We start from the raw sequence: 12,814 nt of genomic DNA, 5'->3' as shown, positions 1-12,814 counted from the left end.
TGTTTAGAGGGCAAAGAATCATGAAAGCATTTGGCTGGAGGTTCTGTTCTCTCCTCTTGCAAACCGGTATGCGGTCCCTGAGTCGACAATGGTTGACAGTGACTAGTTCGACACTCAAAAGCTCGACACGAGCCAGGCAGGGGGGAGCAGGACACTAATACAGTGCCCATGTCAACATAGACACAGAAACGTGAACAATTTGTGTCGACCATGCCCAGGCTGACCTTAAGCTTGTGTCGACCTCCTGGAAATGTCGACACACAGTATGTCGACCATTTTCAGGTGTTGACCTAGTCACTGACTACCATTAATGGTCGACCTAGACATTGTCGGACCCCCTACACCACAGGTCTTCAACCTGTGGCCCTCCAGATGTTGTGGAACTACATGTCCAAGCATGCCCTGAGGATTTTTGGCATGCTCTTATAGGAAAAAATGTGGCAATGCATGTTGGAACATGTAGGTTCACAACATCTGGAGGGCCACAGGTTGAAGACCCATGCCCTACACCATGGGTCTTCAAACTGCGGCCCTCCAGATGTTGTGAAAGTACAAATCCCAGCATGCCTTGCCACAGTTTTGCTATAAGGGAGTGTTAAAACTGTGTCAAGGCATGCTGGGATTTGTAGTTTCACAACATCTGGAGGGCCACAGTTTGAAGACCCATGCCCTACACCACAGGTCTTCAACCTGTGGCCCTCCAGATGTTGTGAAACTACATGTCCCAGCATGCCCTGACAGTTTTGGCATGCTCTTCTAGGAAAAAATGTGGCAATGCATGCTGGAACATGTAGTTTCACAACATCTGGAGGGCCACAGTTTGAAGACCCATTCCACCAAAAACAGTACAACTTCACGTATTAATAAGGAGTAATAATGACATTAGGGAAAGACACATACAGTATTATCGTCTTAAAATCACCTGTTTAAAGCAATAAAAATATGCATATGTGCCCCAAAAAAGGTTAGGGACTGCTTGTATCCCCAAAGGTTGGGGATCGTGTCATTTGGTCAAATGCAGAACGGTTTTCACAGCGATTGTCATTGCTGTTTCCTAGCACTGAGATATCAGTTCTATTGAAGATGAGAGGTTGCGCAAGAAGCACCAGACAGTGACACCTCTGGCAGGAAAGAGGTACTGCATGCATTTTGAAAAGTGCAGGATGCTAGAATGAACGCTAGTTATCAATATCGGTATTTTATGCCAACCATAAAGAGTTTCCCCCCAATGCTGTGATATACAGTAGTAAACAGCGATCCTAATACTGAGTGCCAGCTGACACAACTCCGATCTTCACACAGGATTCGTTTAATTCTCACAACTTGCTGCCAGGCTCTATACTTCCAGCATTGTGCGCGAGCTCTTACTCTGCAAACGCATATTGTGCATGGAGAACAAATGACAGCATTGTTTACTTGGCCGTTTTGGGAATTCTATAACCCTTCGCTGTTGGTAAAAAGGCAGACAGAGAGGAAACTGAGGAATGCAGAACAGGAGACAGGACACAGAGCCGGCCCGTGTACAGTCTCATTTCTAGATATTTACATATTGAAAACTTACAGGTAAACATGCAAAGTGTTTTATCACCTTATACACAACAGAGTTTGCTCTGGACTCACAAGCGATCCGCAGAAGATTATATTGTAAAAGGGTTTATTGAATACTATTTTTATATACTGCAGGAAATCACGGGATGAACCTTTGTGACCAGTGTATTTGACTTTCACAGTACAAAACAGCAATAGAGAGGAAAAAAAAAACATTTTCCCTGAGCCAGTCAGTCACAGAGAAAAAAAAGAGATCAGTGTGTTCCAGGGCGCTGATCACATTTAAGGTGGCCATACACACGCAGATTTATCTTCAGATCTGGCTGGTTGGAACAAAAACATGGTTATGGATGAGAGCAAATGACAGTTGACCATTTGCTTGGAGATGCTGGAAAACGGACAAACTGTCACTCATCCATAACCATGTTTTTGTTCCAACCAGACAGATCTGAAGATAAATCTGGGCACCTAGAGTGGACTGGTTTCTCTCATTGAGAAGGTACCCAAAAAGGAAAACAAACACAGTGGAATAGTGAAGTATTGTTAAGAAGCAATTTAACAAAATATTCTTCAAATGTCAAAGTGTTAGGCCTCATACCCAAGAAAGGTAAGGTAGAGGGATAACGCACAGGGGGGGACATATCCGTCACCACAGGTTAAAACGACCACCTACTTCCACTCAGTATATGAAACAGAGGCGATGGATCATGGTGTAGCACAATTTCACACAATAAAACAATAAAAGTCAGGGGTATCAGGCGATCTTTTATTATTTTATTGTTTGAAATTAAGAAATTGTGATCAGTGCCCTGGAATACATTGAAATCTTTTTCTCTGTGGTATTGTATGTGATGTATTGGTGATCCATTTATTCAAAAGTGCTCCTAGAGGCTGCTCCGAGAGCATACGTTCATTCAATTTCTGTTATTCCAGTCAGTCAGTCAGTGTGCTCCTAAATGGTCACAATGGAGAGCACAAAAAGGGAAATCGGGAGGCGTTAATGCCAAGAGTTATCTTCAACCTCTGTATGACACACTACGTTGTTGTAGCCACCGTAATGCCATGGCTGGGAGCAAGCTGTAAACCAGGGGTGGGGAACCTTTTTGTGCCAAGGGTCGATTGTTTGGGGAATAAAAAAATCCTTCGGGGGCCATATGTAAAAAAAATTCTTACAAATTGTCCTGCTGCAGCCGTCCCACGCTCCGGCGGCTGCCTCTGAATAGGACTAACAGTCTCCGGCTGCTGTTGTTTAAGAGGAATCTTGCGAGAACTACCGACCTCTCGCGAGAATTCCCCTGTACTTGACCCTCGGCAAAGCCGCCGGGCAGGTGGGCGCGTCACTCAGACCATCTATGGGTGCCACATATGGCCCCCGGGCCTGAGGCTCCCCAGGACCCGGCGGCTGTTCTGCAGGCTGCATTTAAGTGCCACTTATAGGTTTTTTTTTTAAAAGCTGTCATCTTATTGAACCACGATGTTCGATGATCTCTGCCAACGGATAAGTACCTTTGTTTCTTCTGAATGATTCATGTGCTCATATGGAAATAGCAAAAGTGTTACATTTGTGGAAGTTGGAATCCATGGCACTGCTTAGGTGAATAAATATGAATTGTGTTGGATTTTTGTAAATCGAGTGTTGACGCTCTTTACATTGGCGAGTGCTCTTTATCCCCATTCAGGGTGATCTGGACTATTTATATCTGCACAATTTGATTGTGTACTTAAAGGGCGCCCGTGGTGGCTCCAGTCTTCAAAATTCAAATAGGGGACAATCACCAACTGCCAGTGAGTCAGTTTGGAATGATAGTTGGTGAATCGCCCATTTGAATTTTGCACACTGGAGGGCTATTCAATCTCGACTATGGTGTTTAGTTACTAAGATGGGAGTTCTGTTGAAGATGTGATGTTGCCCAGAGCAACCAATCAGAATTTACTTCTTTTTTATTTAGCACCTTCTAGTAGATCATTGATAGAATCAGATAGATCATTGATTGGTTTCCCATAGCAACATCCCAACTTCCATAGACTCCCATCTTAGTAAATAAGCCCCTGTGGGTGTGGATGGAAGGGGGAGAGCGGCACAGGGGTTAATAGACTGGACCCAAGTCTGAAATCCTGGCTTCACAACTTAAGTGTGGGCACAGGGCTGTGTATGGCACTGGTGGACCATGGTCATGCTGGGCACATGGTACAGCACCAGGCTTATAGGACACTAGACATGTACTTTGCATGTGACCCCTGCAGCCATGAGATGCACGGAGGGTGTACTTCTCCCTGTAACACAGAAGAGGGATTAGCAGCACCTGTAGCTGGGCAGGACAGGACTGTTGTTGAGGATGTCTTACATATGATTACCAGGAACAATGCAATGCATTAATAATGCAAGTGCCGCCCGGGTTCCGTATCACAAAGCAGTCGCCTCTCTCTGCAAGTCGGATCCGCCTCTGCCTGGTTATAAATGGTCAGCACTCGCAGGGCTGTGATCAGACCGATGCAGCCAGAGCCAAGGTGCCATTAATCAGAATCAGCGTGCCAAAGCCTTGATTCACCATTCACCAATAGCCTTCATAAAGCGCGTTCCATGCGTCTGGGCCCCTTTGCTCAGCGTCTGGCACAGGCAATCGTTGCATCCTTTATCTATTAGGAGAATAGGAACCATTCTATCCTCTAGTTACGGGAAAAGCAGCGTCTTAGCCCCCGCACAAGTGGTGACGAGCTGGATGGAAAGACTCCAGCGACACAACTAGACACATACAGCCGGCTGTATCATATACAGGTTAACACAGAGAGGTGGTGAAGCCTGAAATTGACTACAACATTTTTTAAATCACAAGACTCCAAATCTATCTGGACGCACTGACACCTTGAACCGCTCTTGAACATCGTAGAACGATCAAAATTACTGGCTGAACTCTCCCACCTACATTATTTAGCGGCTGGGGCAGGTGGTACAGCCCCCCAGGAGTACACTACTGTCCCCTATTGTACAGATGCTTTCCGTGGAACCAGAGGCATGGGTGAACATTTCTCATGGGCCAAATGAGGCTGTAATTAGTAAGGGCTAATTAAATAAGTGGAGGTGTTTAACTATGCGGTGCCCCCTAAATTGTTGCTACAAAATAAAAATAATCAAATCTATTTTGATTCTTTAGCAAGAAAAAAAGGACAACGAATTGCAATGGATTTTAAATAAGAAAAAGAAACTAAGGTTTTTTCTGCATAAATACTGTCTGCTTTTGGAAGCCCACAAATGCTGGACAAATGAGTTTGAACACGCCGCTGATAACTCTAAAGACCCGTACACACGGGGAGACTTCTGCCTCCGTACTGAGCGACAGGCTTAAGCACGATCGCTCAGCATACATTGCGGTACACCCGTGATGTGACCAGCCGATGGCGATGCGCGGGATTGCGCATCACCGTCACCCGGGGCTACACACACGGATCGATCAGTGCTCCAGAAATGAGGCTGAAATCGCCCCGTGTGTAGGTCTCTTTAATTGTCTGAAAATGTTACACCTGCCCTGCCTACAGTGCAAAGTTATGGTGCCTACACACGGGCCGGTGAGAACACTTGCCCTGGCCGGTGATGTAACCAGATTTATCCAGCATGCTGGATATTAATCGCCAGCGATAGCGACGAGCATGGGCACACATCAATAACGCTGTGGCACCTGCACTCGGAGCGGTGTAGGGGCATTTTCTAAGCGATCTGGTCACACTGCCCCCGTGTTTAGGCCCCATTACTATGGGGTCTATTTAGAAGACTTCTGTAAAAGACCAGAAAAGTTACAGTCTCATGGTGACTTTAAATACATTTTCGACCGATGTTTTTAAACAGCACTAGGAGTTACTGTTAGGTCAGGCTGTTTAGCATTAACTACAATTGCTATTTGAAAAGTGACCACTATACCGGCTTCAGCCCGCAAAATGAAGGGTCGCAGTGGGACTTTGCAACGGTTCAGTCCCGGTGACACCCTGCATTTTGGTCTGTTCAGATAGCGTCAGCGAACCGGCAATATTGGCGGTTCGCTGACATCATCCGGGGGTGTGGCAGAACGACGGAGCATCATCAGGGGCGGGGGAGAAGGCAGCGCTGCTCCAAGCGCGGCCTCCTCCATTGGTGTGAACAGGGAAACGGCTCGACCAGATTAACCTGTTCACACCGCAAAGAAACGAACCGGTAAGAACCCGTCTTTTTTACCGGTTCTTATTGCCGTGCTGCTACCCATTTGAGGGACCCAGTAACCCCTTTCACATCGCACCAGTTACCGGGTCGAACCGGCATGAACTTCCCCTCCTTTGGGGGGTGTAACTGAATGCAGCATGCCCCTCCTGCACCATCGTCTGTACACACAGCACAATCGATGGATGTGACTGAATGCCCCCCCTCCGTGAACAGTGATGCTGCATTAGAACAATATCAAATTGTATGCAGTTTAAAAACAACAAAATAACACATACTGTATGTTTCCATTTGGTCTAATAATCAGACAGCACAATATAACAGTGAGGGAGAATGTATCGCCAGCAGCTGCCATAGTGTATGATTAGAGCAGATCTGCCCGCACACCCAGGGTGCATTGCACACCAACTATGCAGCCTTACAATACCAGTTTGCACAGTCATCAGCCGGCAAGCTTACTGGTTGGACAAGTTAGTATTTCCACTGTAAAGTCAGACATGTAAGCACAAGGCATCTTCCTTTTGTTCCGCAACATAACTACACACAAAGGGCACAAATAAGCAGTTTGGCAAGCTGTGGCTTTCAGGCTGTACTTGAACTACAAGTCCCTTCATGTCCTGCTAGTTTGAGACTGAAACTTGTAGTTCCACAGAGTCACCAATCGCCTACCACCAGGTTAACTTATAGGTTATGCCTTCCTTGCTGTTCCTGGGGTGTAGCAGTAAGAATCATGCACCTTTCTAAACCTGCGCAGTTCCTCTTTCATGCCTGGGGTGTCACTCTCTGATTGGGTGCTTCTAGCACAATCAGGTCTATATCTAAGTGCTGAGATACAGACCAAATTGTGCTAGAAGCATCATAGGAGAGAGGAAACCCCCAATGCAGGAATGAGGAACTACACAGGTTTTTAAAGGTGCAGGGTCTTAGGGTGAGATGTACTAAGCTTGAAAAGTGATACAAATGGAGAGTGATAAACAACCAACCAATCAGCTCCTACCTGACATTTTTCAAACACAGCCTGTGACATGACAGGAAGGAGCTGATTGGCTGGCTGTTTATCACTCTCCATTTTATCACTTTTCAAGCTTAGTACATCTGGCCTTTCAAATGAACACTACCTTTCTTAGGAACATCAAGCCTGTATACAACACTTTTAACCGCCATCAGTAATAATTCCGCCACCAATTAACTGTAGGTTCTGGCAGACAAGTTTCTTAACGTCGGCTTCGTTCCTGCACATATATTGTGACAGTGATAGGCGGCACATTCTTGTTTGTACTTGTATATTGAACGTGCACGGAACTAGAATTGCAATCGCTACATAACCACAACCAGAGGTGATTTACGCGGAAGCCCTGCGGGATTGACAAGCTGTCACCTGTAAGTAACTGGTGATTCTAAGACTTTTGTTTCGCTACCAAGAAAAATGTCATTGTTGGCTACAGGGTAAGATGTCACGGAGAACTCTGTGAGAATGATAGGCACCCAGCAAAGGCCATGTCACCAAGTTCTGAAGGTACAAGGGATGTTATAAATAAAAAGGTGTCATATGGGGATCTACAGTCCAGAATTTTGCAGCTCCCTCAGTGCCAGATGTATCAAGCTGCAGCAAGTGATAAAGAGGAGGGTGATAAAAAACCAGCCAATCGGCTCCTACCTGTCATTTTTCAAACCCAGCCTGCAACATGGCAGCGCAGGAGCTGAGTGGCTGGCTGTTATCCATCCACATTTTATCACTTTTTGACGCTTGATCCATCTGGACCTCAAGGAGATAAAACCGTGGAGAGAAGAACCAGGTATAGCTTCCTATATATTCATATCACTGAGCAGATGAGCTGGCATGAGATGCATCTGGTTCTTGTGTAAAATACATACACGTGTTACACCAGACAAAGCGTGTAGACGTCCCACCTGCTCAGGTCACACAGATCCTGCAACAGGTTATACAAGCAATAACCCAACCACAGCCATTCGCTCTGTGTACACTAAGACAATTCATAGGCCATACCTGGCAAGCAAAGATGTATTTATTTTTCCAGGTGGGGCTGGAGTGAGAGCGCCACAGGTACCTGTTCTTGCAATGTGCAAGGCAGCCGGAGTGCGGGGCTTCAGGAAACAAAGGCTTTGCCCCCAAAATTCTGGTATACACGGGAGGTTTCACTGTTACAGACAACAGTGGTAGAATTTTAGAAGAGATATTTTACAATCTTCCAAGTTTGTTCAAAGCAGAGGGTCAGGGTTCCCAATGCCAGTTAGTGGCTGGGCCATAGGCTGTGGGGTTGAAGACCACACTTAAGGCCCCCATACATTAGGCCGACTTGTCCTAGGGACAAGTCGGACCCAATTTACCTGCGAGCCGCCCGGCAGCTCCCCGGGAGGCTCACATACAATTTGGCACTTGATGTGCCATTTTTACATGGGATAAATCGCATGCGATTTATCCCATGTAAAAAAAAACCCGGGGAGCTGCAGGGCGGTGAGCAGTAGTGGGGGCGGGCAGCGGCAGTAGTGGGGACGGGCAGCGGTGGTGGGGACGGGCAGCGGCGACGGGCGGCGTTTGCGGTGAGTTCAGTGTACTTACACATAGCAGCAGCGGCGGGGACGGGACGTGCAGTGGCGGCTATTATATTTTTAAAATACTTGTCAAATGACTGGCCGCTCTCTGATTGGCTGAGAGCTCTCCGGCCAATCAGAGAGCGGCCGGTCATTTGACAAGTATTTTAAAAATATAATAGCCGCCACTGCGCGTCCCGTCCCCGCCGCTGCTGCTATGTGTAAGTACACTGCGCTCACCGCAAACGCCGCCCGTCCCCGCTGCCCGCCCCCACCACCGCTGCCGCTGGCCGCCCCCACTACTCCCCCGGTGTCTGTATGCATATGCCTGTCAGGTGGCAGGCATATGCATACAGGGAGGTCGGACGTGATCGTATGTACAGACCGTCCGACCTCCCTGATCCGGTCCGATGCGCACGGGACCGCGCATCGGATCGGATCAAATGTCACATACCTACGATTTTGGGCCGATTTCATCCGATTATCGGCACAAAGTGCCGAAATCGGATGAAATCGTCCCAAAATCGCATAGTGTATGGGGGCCTTAAGGATCGCAATTAGACATTTTTGCTATTTCTCTTGCTATTTGGCATCGCACATGCTCACTACGACCCGCACATGCGGTCGATAATCGATAGGATTGCGAATTGGCACAATAGCGATCAACTCTGTATAACCCCTATAGCAGGGGTAGCCAACTCCAGTCCTCGAGAGCTACCAACAGTTCATGTTTTCCAGCTCTCCTCACAGAATCACAAGTGAAGTAATTAGCTCCACCTGTAGATCTTTTAAACTGTGTCAGTCAGTAATGTGTGCACTTGGGTACCTGTGATGTGAGCTGGAAAACGTGAACTGTCGGTAGCTCTCGAGGACTGGAGTTGGCTACCCCTGCCCTATAGTGTTCATTCTAGCACCCACTATCTTTGAAAATCCATGCAGTTCCTCTTCCCTGCCTAGGGTGTCGCTGTCTGCTGTAGTGCTTCTAGCACAGTGTGGTCTGTATATCAGCACTGATATGCTAACCAGACCTGTGCTAGAAACACCACAGCAGACAGCGACACCCCAGGCAGGGAACAGGAACTGCATGGGTTTTCAAAGATAGTAGGGGCTAGAATGAACACTACCCTATGCTGCATTTTAACACTTTTAAGCGTGCGAAGATGCGGGGACAGTTCAAAGTAACAGATTTTTGCAAATGCAATATTCAAATTCCTTAAACCACACACAGCAATAATGTCACACGTACAGCTTGGTGATGCAATGGGAAGTAAAGACCTCCTAACTAACATCATAGCACAGTATAAGAAAACATTAAGAGCACAGAACATACAGGCAGATATAGATTTGGCGACATAAAGGCATACCTTATAGATCTACACAAGGAAATGAAGAGCAAGATTATAAAATGTCAAGATTATAAGAACCTCAAAACAGCTGGTGCTATTACTGTACATGTGGGATTAAATTGGAAGAGGACTCTGGCAAGCAGAAACTTTAAAAAGGCCGCGAGAAAAACAGGCAACATATCTCCCAAGCCGACCCCTCCGCTCTGTGTCCCCCATCCACACCCATTCCAGGCTCCCACTTACATTGCAGGACTTTCCTTGGGATGACCCCGCTCTGTGGAAACTACCTACACATAACAAAGACTTTCTTCTATCCCCCCAAACCTTCCCTGAGATCTCACCTCTTCAGAAAAGCTCCTAATTCTGGCCCACCCACATACCCTTCATATTCTACCTAACACCCGTACAACAAGAGTTACCAATTATTCTCATGTACCAGATATTCTAAGGTCTTGATCCAATTACCCGTGAGCTCATCGCTGCTCGAGGAACTGCAGTTGTACTGTGCGCTGCCAAACTCACATCTCCATAGGGATACGTATACACATGTGGGAGTCTGGGGTTGGATTTGACCGCAAGGCCCCCTTTCACAGAACACAAGCATGTCACATGTACCAATAGAATGTGCTGCAGTTATATAGAATAATTATCATTGTATCAACTTGACCAGCAAATGGGGGGGGGGAAAAACCAGCAACAGTATATTCCTAGTCTAGAAAGGCTGATACAACATCTGACTGGTTATTAACTAGGATTGGAGTTCTATTGAAGATGGGATGTGGCCCATAACAACCTACCTGATTCTACTTTATTTAGCACCTTTTGGAAGAAAATATAATCTGATTGGTTGCTATGGCCAACATCCTGTCTTCAATAGAACTCCCGTAACTTTATCCCATCGAGTGTCCTCACACTGACAGGGGAGACCTGGAGTACAGCAGGGGTCATTCAGATGTTAATCTGGTGTAGTGTGCACACTCCAGACACAAACTTATATTACAGTATTACATAGGTCATACTATTCCACTTCCACACAAAGTTGAGCACAGGGAAAGACTAGTCCAATTCAAGCAATACACAGTGCAGCCCCCCCGAGGCCTGACATATCCACACGGTGCAGTCCTCCGCGGCCTGACACACAAACACGGTGCAGTACCCTGCGGCCTGACACACAAACACGGTGCAGTCCTCCGCGGGCCTGACACACCCACATGGTGACGTCCCCCCCGGGCCTGACACATGCACACGGTGACGCCCCCCCCGGGCCTGACACATGCACACGGTGCAGTCCCCTCCAATCTGTGTGTGTGTGTGACACACACAGTGCAGTCCCCTCCAGTGTGTGTGTGTGTGTGTGACACACAGTGCAGTCCCCTCCAGTCTGTGTGTGCGACACACACACACAGTGCAGTCCCCTCCAGTCTGTGTGTGCGACACACACACACACAGTGCAGTCCCCTCCAGTCTGTGTGTGCGACACACACACACACAGTGCAGTCCCCTCCAGTCTGTGTGTGCGACACACACACACAGTGCAGTCCCCTCCAGTCTGTGTGTGTGTGTGTGTGTGTGTGTGTGTGTGTGTGTGTGTGTGTGTGTAAGTGGATCACAGTGCAGTCCCCTCCAGTGTGTGTGTGTGTGTGTGTGTGTGTGTGTGTGTGTGTGTGTGTGTGTGTGTGTGTGTGTGGGCGCGCGCGACACACACACACACACACACAGTGCAGTCCCCTCCGGTCTGTGTGTGCGACGCACACACACAGTGCAGTCCCCTCCGGTGTGTGTGTGCGACGCACACACACAGTGCAGTCCCCTCCGGTCTGTGTGTGCGACGCACACACACAGTGCAGTCCCCTCCGGTCTGTGTGTGCGACGCACACACACAGTGCAGTCCCCTCCGGTCTGTGTGTGCGACGCACACACAGTGCAGTCCCCTCCGGTCTGTGTGTGCGACGCACACACAGTGCAGTCCCCTCCGGTCTGTGTGTGCGACGCACACACAGTGCAGTCCCCTCCGGTCTGTGTGTGCGACGCACACACAGTGCAGTCCCCTCCGGTCTGTGTGTGCGACGCACACACAGTGCAGTCCCCTCCGGTCTGTGTGTGCGACGCACACACAGTGCAGTCCCCTCCAATCTGTGACACACACACAGTGCAGTGACAGACACACACAAACAGTGCAGTCCCCTCCAGTGTGACATATACACACAGTGCAGTCCCCTCCAGTCTGAGACACACACACAGTGCAGTCACCTCCAGTCTGACAGACATACACAAAACACACACAGTGCCGTCCAGTATGTGAGACACACGCACACAGCGCAGTGACAGACACACACAAACAGTGCAGTCCCCTCCAGTGTGACATATACACACACACACACAAACAGACACAAACAGTGCAGTCTCTCTCTCTCTCTCTCACACACACACACACACACACACACACACACACACACACACACACACACACACACAGTGCAGTCTCACACACATACAGAAGTTGGTAGACAGTCGGACACATGACCGAGACCCCGGGCACATAGCAGAGGCTGCCCGGCCGTACCCACCACTCAATATGATGGCCGGTTCCCGGGCTGCATGTCCTCTCGCCGTCACTGTCACCGCTGCTGCCCCGGTCTCATCCCTCCTTCCTCCTCCGGGGAGCGCAGCCCGGCTCTAACACTGACTCCGCCAGGCCCCCGACACCCGGAACAAGTCCTGCGACCCGGAAACCTGCGCAACCCCCTCCTCCCGCACAGCGGCGCAGAGCACTGAGACTACGGGACAGGCAGCCGCCGCGTCTGCCTCAAACCCCCGCCCACTCCGACCGAGTGCCCGCCCCTGTGCACCGACAGCCGCCCAGTTCCGCCCCTATCGCTTACCGACACCCTCCAAACGCCGAGCCATGCCCCGCCTACATCCTATCACCCAGCCCACCGCGCCAATAACTCCGCCTACCACCCCGCTCACATACGCCCATGATCCCGCCCATCGGAACTGAAATGGGTGATTAAGACGTCTGGCCCCGCCCTCGTATGTACAACCCCGCCTTTATTATTAGCAGTCTACTAACAGCCGCGCCCTCTAGTACCGCCCCCTTAGATGCTCAGTGAACAGAAACACGCCCCACTTCCACGATCTAATTGGTCTGTCGGGAATCCAGGCGTACCTACAGATAAAC

General features: G+C 48.7%; 1 protein-coding gene across 1 annotated transcript in view; it reads right to left on the bottom strand.

The window, feature by feature from the left end:
• Positions 1-12,463, bottom strand: part of ANKIB1 (ankyrin repeat and IBR domain containing 1) — a 114,494-nt gene extending 102,031 nt beyond the window's left edge. The window contains exon 1 of the mRNA XM_083189425.1: positions 12,201-12,463. The gene's annotated coding sequence lies outside the window, so the exon portion shown is untranslated. The remainder of the gene's footprint in view (positions 1-12,200) is intronic.
• Between the last annotated feature and the right edge of the window lie 351 nt (positions 12,464-12,814).

The sequence above is a fragment of the Crinia signifera genome, chromosome 5 (genome assembly GCF_055691185.1).
Source record: "Crinia signifera chromosome 5, ASM5569118v1, whole genome shotgun sequence".
NCBI classification, from domain to species: Eukaryota; Metazoa; Chordata; class Amphibia; order Anura; family Myobatrachidae; genus Crinia; species Crinia signifera.
Note: the sequence above shows the minus strand (reverse complement) of the source record. Positions and strands in the feature narration are given on the sequence as shown.